At 58.1% G+C, this 9567-nt stretch overlaps 1 long non-coding RNA gene across 2 annotated transcripts; it reads left to right on the forward strand.

The window, feature by feature from the left end:
* Nucleotides 1-486: 486 nt before the first annotated feature.
* LOC139042372 (uncharacterized) lies at nucleotides 487-8683 on the forward strand. 2 transcript variants are annotated; one of them, XR_011499055.1, is made up of 3 exons: nucleotides 487-1581; nucleotides 3868-4273; nucleotides 8172-8683. It is a non-coding gene; the product is annotated as an uncharacterized lncRNA (long non-coding RNA). The 2 variants fall into 2 exon arrangements; XR_011499056.1 differs by having other exon boundaries at nucleotides 487-998; nucleotides 1208-4273.
* Nucleotides 8684-9567: the final 884 nt, after the last annotated feature.

Raw genomic sequence — 9567 nt, forward strand, 5'->3', positions numbered from 1 at the left:
GAATCCGGGGCATGAATGTTCTTAGCAGCTCTGTTCCACACAGCCCCACACTGGAAACCACACAGACGTCCTGCGAGTCCCATCCCTTGCTCATGTCGCCGGGGCTCCGGAGGAGGGCCACTCTGTAAAAGCGGCCGCCAGATGGCGCCCAACGACCGGCGCGGAGGGGTCAGCGGGAGGGAACCGGGTCACCGGCCAGCGAGAGTGCACAGCCTGCGCCCACCGCCGGGTCAGGTCTCTCTCTGTCTCCCTCTGTCTCTGTCTCTCTGTCTCTGTCTCTGTCTCTCTCTGTGTCTCTCTCTCTCTTTCTCTCTGGGCCCGCTTGGGGCGGGCGGGAGGTCACCACGTGAGGCCCCAGGGTGTCCACCTCGGAGCTCCCAGGCAGCACAGGGCAACCCTGGGCGCAGAAGGAGGTGTTGGAAAATCGGCGGGGAGGGGGGTGGGGTGGGTGGGCTTGCCAGGAAGGGGACAGACTCCCCACGTGACTCCTGGGCCGGGCCGGGGCTGCCAGCTGGCTGACGCGGACAGAGGTGGAAAAGTCCCCGGAGATGCCACGGGGCAGGCCGGGGCTGCCGGCCCCCGCTTCCCGGAGCGCCCGAGCACTTCCCGGGCTCCCGGGAGGACTTAGAAAATCAGGGCGGGGTGGGGGGTGGGGGTCGCTGTCAAACCGAAACCATGCACGTCATCAGAGAAGGACCGTGACGACGGAGGAATTGTCCGCAGTCTGTCAGGAATTGTGTGCAGCCTGTCACTTCCGGCCCAGAGGGTCTGTCTAAGGCAGACGGACAGACAGAGCCCACAAGTCGTAGAGGAAAGGACCGAGCCGCTTGGCCGCGGAAAAGTTTACAAGACAAAACAGGTCTCCCTCCGCACGGGGCCACAGCAAAGCCCAAAGACGACACACGGGGGGAGCATGGGTGCAGATGCACGTGTGGTGATAAGAATATGGATTTCAGCAGGGCTTCCCGTCCTCATCAACAAGCAGAAGCACCCAAATGGTGGGGGTTGGGGGGCAGAGACCTCACAGCCATTCCCTCCACAAATCGAGTTCCCCAGGACATCCTCACAGCCCCGTGCTGTGAGTGTGTGTGGGTGTTTAAAATGGAGTAAATGTGGACGTGGAACTGCTCCGTGAAACCAAAATAACAACAGTCGTAGATCTTCTTTGGTCATTTAGAAAATTCTTTTTTTTTTTTTTTTTTCCCAGCGGTGCACGTATTTCCCTTCCAAAAAAGAAGAACGGGAAAGGAGATGTTAAAGGCAAGCAGAGAGAGGAAAACTGTTGCAAAACAAAAGCTGAGCTCCCGTCCGAGGGAGGCCTCCTCCATTGGAGGCCTAGGAAATCATTCTGACAAAATGGAGGATCTCTGTCTTTGGTGTCGATTCCCTCAGAGGTCAAGAGAAACCTTTTCCAATGTCTTTATCAGGAGGAGACTAGAAGTTAGAGAAAAGTATCCTTTCGAGAGCGAGAAAAACAAATTCTGATTTTGCATCAGCTTCCCTCCGATCTTGAAACTCATTGACTTGATTCCATTCTGTCGACGGAAATAATCCGGAACCAATCTATCCGTGAAAATCGGGGTGAGTTTATTCTGAGCTAAAATGTGAGGACTGTGGCCCGGGGCCTTTCTTCCCGAAGGAAGAGAGGGCGCCCGGGAAGTGGGGTGTACAGAGTGCTTCTAGACCCCCAGAGAGGACGTTTCACATAGGATCGAAAGGTCCCTTGGATGATAGTCGCGAGACTGCTCTGTCGGCACAGCGATTGACAGACACTGCTGGGTGGCAGGTCTGTTGTCTGGGCCTGGGTGGTCACAGGTGAGCACAACCATCCGTTCCTAGCCTAAGGAAAGATGCCTCTCCTTAAGGAAAGGCCCAAGCACGAGGGAGCTGCTCCTTTCCCTTAAGGGCATTGGTTCTTGCCGTAGGAAATGTTTAAAGCAGATCTACGATGCGATGCGTGCTCGCCGGCCACGTCAGGCCCTTTTGGAAAAACACTGTCAGGCCGAATTAGGCCGACACCCAATGGCTTCCTCATAGACTCCAATAGATCCTATCGCTCGCCATTTCTATCTGTCCACTCGTTCCAATTTTAGGCCACTTGACCACGAACAGACCTTTTTCTCAGATTATTTTCCCCGTGAAACTTTGATCACCTTTTCACAGACAAAACGATCTTTACTTTTTAGGCCCTCTTGCCTGAAGGCAGCCATCTCACTTTCCTTGAACACAAAGATGTTTCCCATATTCACTTTTAGTGGCTTTTTGTTTTGTTTTGTTTTGTTTTGTTTTGAGGACGATGAGCCCTGAGCTAACTGCTGCCAATCCTCCTCTTTTTGCTGAGGAGGGCTGGCCCTGAGCTAACCTACGTGCCCATCTTCCTCTATTTCATATGTGGGACGCCTACCACCACGTGGCTCGCCCAGCGGTGCCACGTCCACCCCCGGGATCCGAACCAGCGAACCCCGGGCCGGCAAAGCGGAACAGGCACACTTAACCAGTGCGCCACCAGGCCGGCCTAGTGGCTTTCATCGCATTTGTTAAGTAGATTTTTTAACCCTCATGAACCTTAATTTTGGTGAAAACTAAGAAGTCAGCAATTAGGAACTGTCCTTCCCATGAGCATTCTGTCGCTTGGCCAATTTCTAAACACTTGGCCACTTTTAGAAACATGGGATTTCATAGGTTTATCTTTTCTTTCGCTTTATTTGATTTCATCTCACTTTAGTTTTTGGGTGAGGAAGATCGGCCCTCACAGAGCTAACGCCTGTTGCCAATCTTCCTCTTCTTTCTGCTTGAGGGAGAGCGGGCCCGAGGTAACACCTGTGCCCCACTTCCTCGATCTTGTGGACGGGATGCCACCACAGCCCGGTGTGAGGAGTGGTGGAGGTCCACGCCCGGGATCTGAACCCGAGGACCCCGGGCTGCCGAAGCTGAGTGCAGGAGCTTAACCACTATGCCGCCGGGCCGCCGTCCCCTGTCAAAGCTTTTAATAAAGCACGAGACGTGTTCCTCGATAGACCCAAACGTCTTTTAGTTTCCGTATCCTCACAAACCCAAAGTAGATAAACTTCTATTTAGCCATTCACGTCTCAGGTTCTATCTTACTCGGAAATGATCTACATCGTCAAGGAAATTGTTTTTGTCTTAAGTTTGGCACCCGAGCTAATGACTGTTGCCAATCTTCCGTTTTTGTTTTTTTCCCCCCTCCCGATTTTTCTCCCCAAATCCCCCCCATGACATAGTTGTCTATCTTAGTTGAGGGCCCTTCCAGTTGTGGCATGTGGGACGCCGCCTCCACACGGCCCGACGAGCGGTGCCGTGTCCGTGCCGTGCCCGGGATCTGAACCGGCAAAACCCTGGGCTGCCGAAGGGGAGCGTGTGAACTTAACCACTCGGCCACGGGGCCGCCCCCATCCGTGGACTTTTTTATCACCTGATTTCACCTCGCAAAACTTCAAAGCTTCAAGTTATCAGAGAGGTTTGGGAAGTTGTTTTTATTTATTTAATTAATTAATTTTTCGAGGAAGACGAGCCCCGAGCTGACACCTGCTGCCAATTCTCCTCTTTTTGCCCTGGGAGAGTGGTCCCGAGCTAACATCCGTGCCCATCCTCCTCCCCTTGATAGGCGGGACGCCGACCACAGCGTGGCTCGCCAAGCGGCGCCATGTCCGCACCCTGGATCCGAACCGGCGAACCCCTGGCTGACAAAACGGAACGTGCGAACTTAACCGCTGTGCCGCTGGGCTGGCCCTTTGGGAAGTTATTTTCAGGACACGGGCCATAAACTAGAATCACCGCTACAGGTTTATCGGAGCGACATCAGCGTTCGTGGTGGATTGAGTCGTCCCCTCTGTCTCTCCCCTCCAGGGCACAACCAAAGGGACGTCTATCGACCCACCCACCAAGGATTCCCCCCCCCACCCCCCCCCCGCACGGCACAGCAGGATGCCTGAGAGATCCATGCAGCCCTACAGTGGCAAGTCACATTCGCACAGTCAAAACTCAATGGCAGAGACAAAACGTTAAGGTAAGCGAGAGGGAAGAGAATAACCGGCCCAGGAGCAACGGTGTGAAGAACACGGAGAAGACGGGTCCTAGACGCTGGGGTCCCCGGAGCAGCGATTTCATCAGAGGCCCGCGAACGTCCACGATCTCCACACCACGTTTATGGCCGACTGCGTGCGTGGGTCCTTTGGAATCGACCAGGCTACTGTCCGGGCCACTTTGGGACATCGTGGCCAGCTGCCCCGAGCGGTGGAGCTGTCATTCGAGTGTAAGATGGGGCCTGTCCGGGGAGAGAATGGGGATGGGGAAAGGGAGGCCGCGGGAAGTCACAGAGTCTGAGGTGTTCGGGGGAGACCGACTCTTCTAAAGTGGAGGCGGTAGAAGGAGAGCAGCAGGATTTTTGGATTTTTGTTCCCTCTGTTAGGTATCTGGGTCCGGAGGAGAGTGGGGCGGGGGGGGGGGTGGTGGTGGTGGTGGTGGTGGTGGGTGTGAGGCTGAGGCGGGGCTGGTGTTTCCTTTCCGGGTCAGGTGAAAGAGCTCCTCCAGTGGAGGTTTTTGGACAAGGGGTCTGGTCTGGCAGGATGGGAGGTTGCGGGTCGAGCCACAGGGGAATCTGTCGTAGCTCAGACTCGGGCCTTTGAAGAAATAGACAGAGAGAGGAGTTTTGCTCTGTCTGTCACCGCAGCCGGCACCTCAGGAGCAACAACAGAAGGCTTCCCGAATGAGTGGAGGGGCAGGAGCCAGCGTGCCCCGTGCCTCTCTCAGCCCTGCGCCGGCAGGGAAGGAAGCAGGCAGGCAGGCAGGCCTCAGGGCTACTCCCGTCCTACTGCCCGGTGGTCCCTGTCCCGGCCCCGCCCCCACTCTTCCCCTGACCCTCACCGCTCCCCGGCCCTCTTCTCAGCCAGAGAGGCGATGGGGGGGGCGGGGCGGTCCCAGAACAAGTTTCCTCTCATCCGCCATCATCTTGCCACCCTGACGACTTGGCCCGAGATCCGGCCTAGGCTGTACCCGTGCTTGGTTTTCCTGTGGACAAGGGGGCCGGTTCACCATTTCGGTGGAAACCCCTAGCCTTCCACTGCCGAGTCGAGTCGGTGGGACTCGCCAGCCTGGGAGGGGAGAGGGGGGAGGGGAGGTCAGGCCCATTCATTCCGACGGGCCTGGTGTCAGGGCTTCATTCAAGCGCAGGAAGCTCTCTCCCATGGCCTCGGGCTTTTTTCCATTGAACGGCTTTCTTCAATTCCCCCACCTTTAGGCCGCAGTCCAGTCCGCCAAGGGCCGGGAGGCAGGGAGGGAAGATGTTGGGGCAGGGTGGCTGTCTGAGAAACTTGCCTCGTCTGGGGCAGAAAGAGTGCCCCCTCCTTTCTCTAATCCTACTAGACTGCTTGAGGATCACGGATGGTTTGGCTCATCGATGAGCCCTGCGTTATGGGCCCGGCAAGCAAACTCCTAACTGGCAACCCGCTGCTCTAGGTGTGTGTGGGTTTTTTGATCATTCACCTTCAAGTTCGCACGACATTGGTCCGTGCCCCCCGCCCTGGCTTCCCATGGGAAATCCTCCGTCTCTTTCCACAGACTCACTGGCGACTTCACACAGCGCCTGCCTCCTCCTCCTTAGGAAGGAAGGAAGGAAGGAAGGAAGGAAGGAAGGAAGGAAGGAAGGAAAGGAAGAAGGGGCTGACCCCGTGGCCGAGCGGTTGAGTTCGCACGCTCCGCTTCAGCGGCCCGGGGCTTCAAAAGTTCGGATCCCGGGCTCAGACACGGCACCGCTCATCAAGCCACGCTGAGGCGTCGTCCCACATACCACCACTAGAAGGACCCACAATGAAGAACACACAACTATGTACCGGGGGGCTTTGGGGAGAAAAAGGAAAGACAAAAAATAAAATCTTCAAAACTCCAATAAAACTTTGAGTGAAGACGACGAGGAGGATGCGAAACGTATCTCATGCCTCCGAGCCGAGCCGTCCGTTTAGGAAGGGGGACGAGGACCCTTTGTAAGCGATGTCCCTTTTTAAGCACCATTCTAAACCACAGAACAGAACTCCCTCTCCTTGACCGGAGCGAGGAGGCTCCTGGGTGTGTCAGAGAGAGTCACGTCCTCTGCAGCACGAACGAACCGCCAGGGTTCGGCCACGGGAAAGAATTTCTTCCTCTCCAGGGGGACTAAAAGTCGCCGACGGCAGCGGGCGTAGGTGCTATCCTTCCCGTCCAGGAAAGGCAGGGAGAACTTCAGCCGTGAAGAGAAGGAGGTCTTCCTCACTCCCCGTTTCGGGAGGGCCCCTTTGGCAGGGGAGTTTTGTCTCCTGATTTCAAGTCAGGAAGAAAAGGGAGAGAGAGAGAGAGTGTCCTTCTCGTGCCAGGTCGGTCTGAGGGGGACCTCCTCTGGTTTCCTCCCTTCCCAGGGAAGGCCGTTCGCTCCTTCTTCTAGAAAGAGCTCCCCGCCCAGGATGGTCGACCTACGCCCATCGTCCCTCCTTTCCCAATCATTTCTACAGCGACAGAGGAACAGAGGCCCCGGCCCCATCCCCATCCCCACCCCCACCCCCATCGCCTGCCTCCTTGATGGCCAAAGGAGCTGCCTCTGAGAATGGAACGGGGCTTGGAAACCTTCTAGAGGGGTGACTCTCACCTGCCTGCCTGCTGGGAAAAGCACCACGCTGTCCATCGGACTGCTCTTTTGGGCAAACATAGGCGAGCCACGTAGCGATCGACAGCTATGGCGGGGGGGGGGCGGGGTGGCGTGGTGGTGCCCAGGATCCACGGCACGTGACGGCTGCGGAGCACGAGAGCCCTAAGACCTTGAGGGAGACGAGGTGGCTTGTGAATCCTTTCGGAACGAGAACGACAGGAAACGCTGACGGGGACGTGTTCTCCTCTCGAGAACACACCAACGCCTCGCACGGTGTCTGACCCGGGGTGCCTCTGACTTTTGTCATCAGAGACGATCCTCTCGACCGCCCCTCACGCTTTTGGGAAAAGGGGAGAGGGACTCGGTAGCACGGGAAAAGCCATCCATCCGCCCTTCCTTTCCGTCTTCACGGCTCCTTCTCGTGGAAAACGAGGAAGCCGTCCGGAGGAACGGAACACTGACCCGGGCCAAAGCGTGGCCCAGCCTGAGCCTCCAAAACCTTCTGCTAAGTGAGAGGTGTCAGACATCCAAGGCGACCTACGTTGCGATTCCACGCAGAGGAGAGAGCTAGAACGGTCCAACCCTAGAGGGCGACAGCAGATGGCGGCGGCGGTGGTGGTCGTGGTGGGGCAGATCCGGGAGTGGGGCCGTTTTTTCTTTCGGAGGGAGGAGATGGAAACGGAAACCTTCTGGAAATAGATAGCCGTGACGGATGCGCCACCTTGGGGAGAAACTCCCGAAGGCCACTGGCTTGTGCCCCGTGGAAAGGATGGATTCGGTGGGATGGGAATTCTACCTCCGTGTAGAGCGTGTGGTAAACCACGAGGTGGGTGGGTGGGTGGGTGGCCTCCCTGCCTCGCCTCCACCTAGACGTCCACACACAGAGACCGAGGAGGGAGGGAGGGAGGGAGGGAGAGAGACAAGACGGACAGAGGCCGAGCCGAGACCGAGGCAGTGAGCGAGTAAGTGATCGACCCTGGCCATAGGGATTCCTCGGAGGGCGTCTCTTGTCTCCCCAAACGAAGAATGTGTGTGGAGATCGAGAAAGATCACCGACCTAGGAGAACCAGCAAGACTTCCTCACCCGCAAGAGAGCCGCTGGGCCCCTGCCGTCCCTGCCACCACCACCCCTACCCCTCGCCTTTGGCAGCGACGCCAACGAAAGGCAGGGAGACGAGTGGGAGAGTCGTGTGGTGGTGTCCCCCAAGGAAGGTGGGTCCATGCCGACGAGTGGTCATCGGTGTGCGGAAAAGCCAGAGGCGGGCTGACTAGAAGGAGGGCGTCCTGGGGGAAGGGGCCAGGGTGTGAGGGAGAGAGGCCTGTTCCTCTTCCCCTGTCGGTCCCAACTCAGGGGCCCAAAGGAGGAAAGCTGTCCATTCCTTTCCGACTCGGATGGTTCGGGCGGAACCGACCGATCCCCGCGGCGGCGCGGTCAGGGCTTTCTGGACCAGAACCCCTCTCTCCGTCGCCTTTCGACCACACGCACGCTTTAGAGGCCAAGAGAAAATGGATCGGGTCTCTCTGTCTCTCTCCCTAGAAAACAAGGGCCGGGGGCCGAGCCCGTGGACGAGCGGTCAAGTACGCGCCCCCCACCCCAACCCCTGGCTTCGACGGCCCAGGTTTTCACCGGTTCGGATCCTGGGCGCAGCCCCAGACCCAGCATCGCCCTTCAAGCCACGCTGAGGCGGCGTCCCACATAGCAGAAACCCGAAAGACCTACCACTGGAACCTACAACTATGGACGGGACGGGACGTGACGGGACGGGACGGGGCGGGGGTGGGGGGGGGCGGCTTTGGGGAGCAGGAAGAAAGAAAAAATAAAAGAAACACAAGGACGGTCATCGCGATAGTTCTTTCCACTTCCATCCATATGTTAACAGGACCCAAGTTTCCCGACCTCCATTTGGATGTATGTTAACTAAATGGAGAAGCTATTCAAAGGACTCCTCTAAAGAAGTCCACGTTCTTCTTTCTAAATGATAATGAAAATCATTGTCACCACCGCTCTTCCGACCCTCCATGTCCAGACGGCCTCCCGCCCCTCCCCCATCCCCAGCTCCCGCCCCGCCCCGCCCCGCGCCGACCCCCCCCCCGCCCCCCGGCATTCTCCACGCCCACCTTTCCCTCTCCACTCCTACCCCCCCGCCCCCTGCCTCCCGGGACACCGCCCCCCACCCTCCGCTCCCCCCCCCAATCCCGGCCGGGCCACCTGGTCAACCTCCTCGAACACTATATAAGAGGATGCAGGGCAGCAGGTGGCGCCCGACAAACGGCCTCCTCACCGGCTGGATGGATCAGCCTCGCGGGGGCGGGCGATGGGGAGGCGTTCGTCCAGGTCAGGTCAGGTCGGGGGAGGGAGGATGCAGGGCCGGCCGGCCTGGTGCGTGGCCTGGTCCCGATCCACCCCGCGTCTCGTTTCTCGGGCCGGGACGAGTACAGGCAGGGAGGCCGACTCGGTCACGGAAAGCGGCCTTGGGGAGGTTTTGGCGAACGTCCCTGTCCCAGGGCAGTCTGCCGACTAGGGGACGGAGTCCTCCTCCATGCGCCTTCTCGCCCCCAGTCAGGCGGGTTGTGGGTCGCGCGGTCGACTTGGCCATTTCACCGGAGGCATCCTGCCTGCCGGGGCTCCCTCCCTCGGGCCGGTGCAAGTGGTCCTCGGGCGGCCCGGGAATTTGGGCCGCAGCGAACGAACGAACGAAGCCCGTCCCTCCTGCGTCGGCAAGGATGAGACACAGCCCTGGTGGATGGAGCCGCTTTCCTCAGGTTTCCTTTTGCTTTCGGCCGTTGCTGCCACCAAACCTCCCTAAACGATAGGAATGAAAACGGGAACCGTTGGCATAATAAAAGTGTTTTGGTTGGCGTGTTTCTTGGCTTTCGGGGACTCGAGAGGTATGATGGATGATCTCCGATTGACCTTTGGAAGGTCTATTTCA

This window comes from Equus asinus, chromosome 28, assembly GCF_041296235.1.
Source record: "Equus asinus isolate D_3611 breed Donkey chromosome 28, EquAss-T2T_v2, whole genome shotgun sequence".
NCBI classification, from domain to species: domain Eukaryota; kingdom Metazoa; phylum Chordata; class Mammalia; order Perissodactyla; family Equidae; genus Equus; species Equus asinus.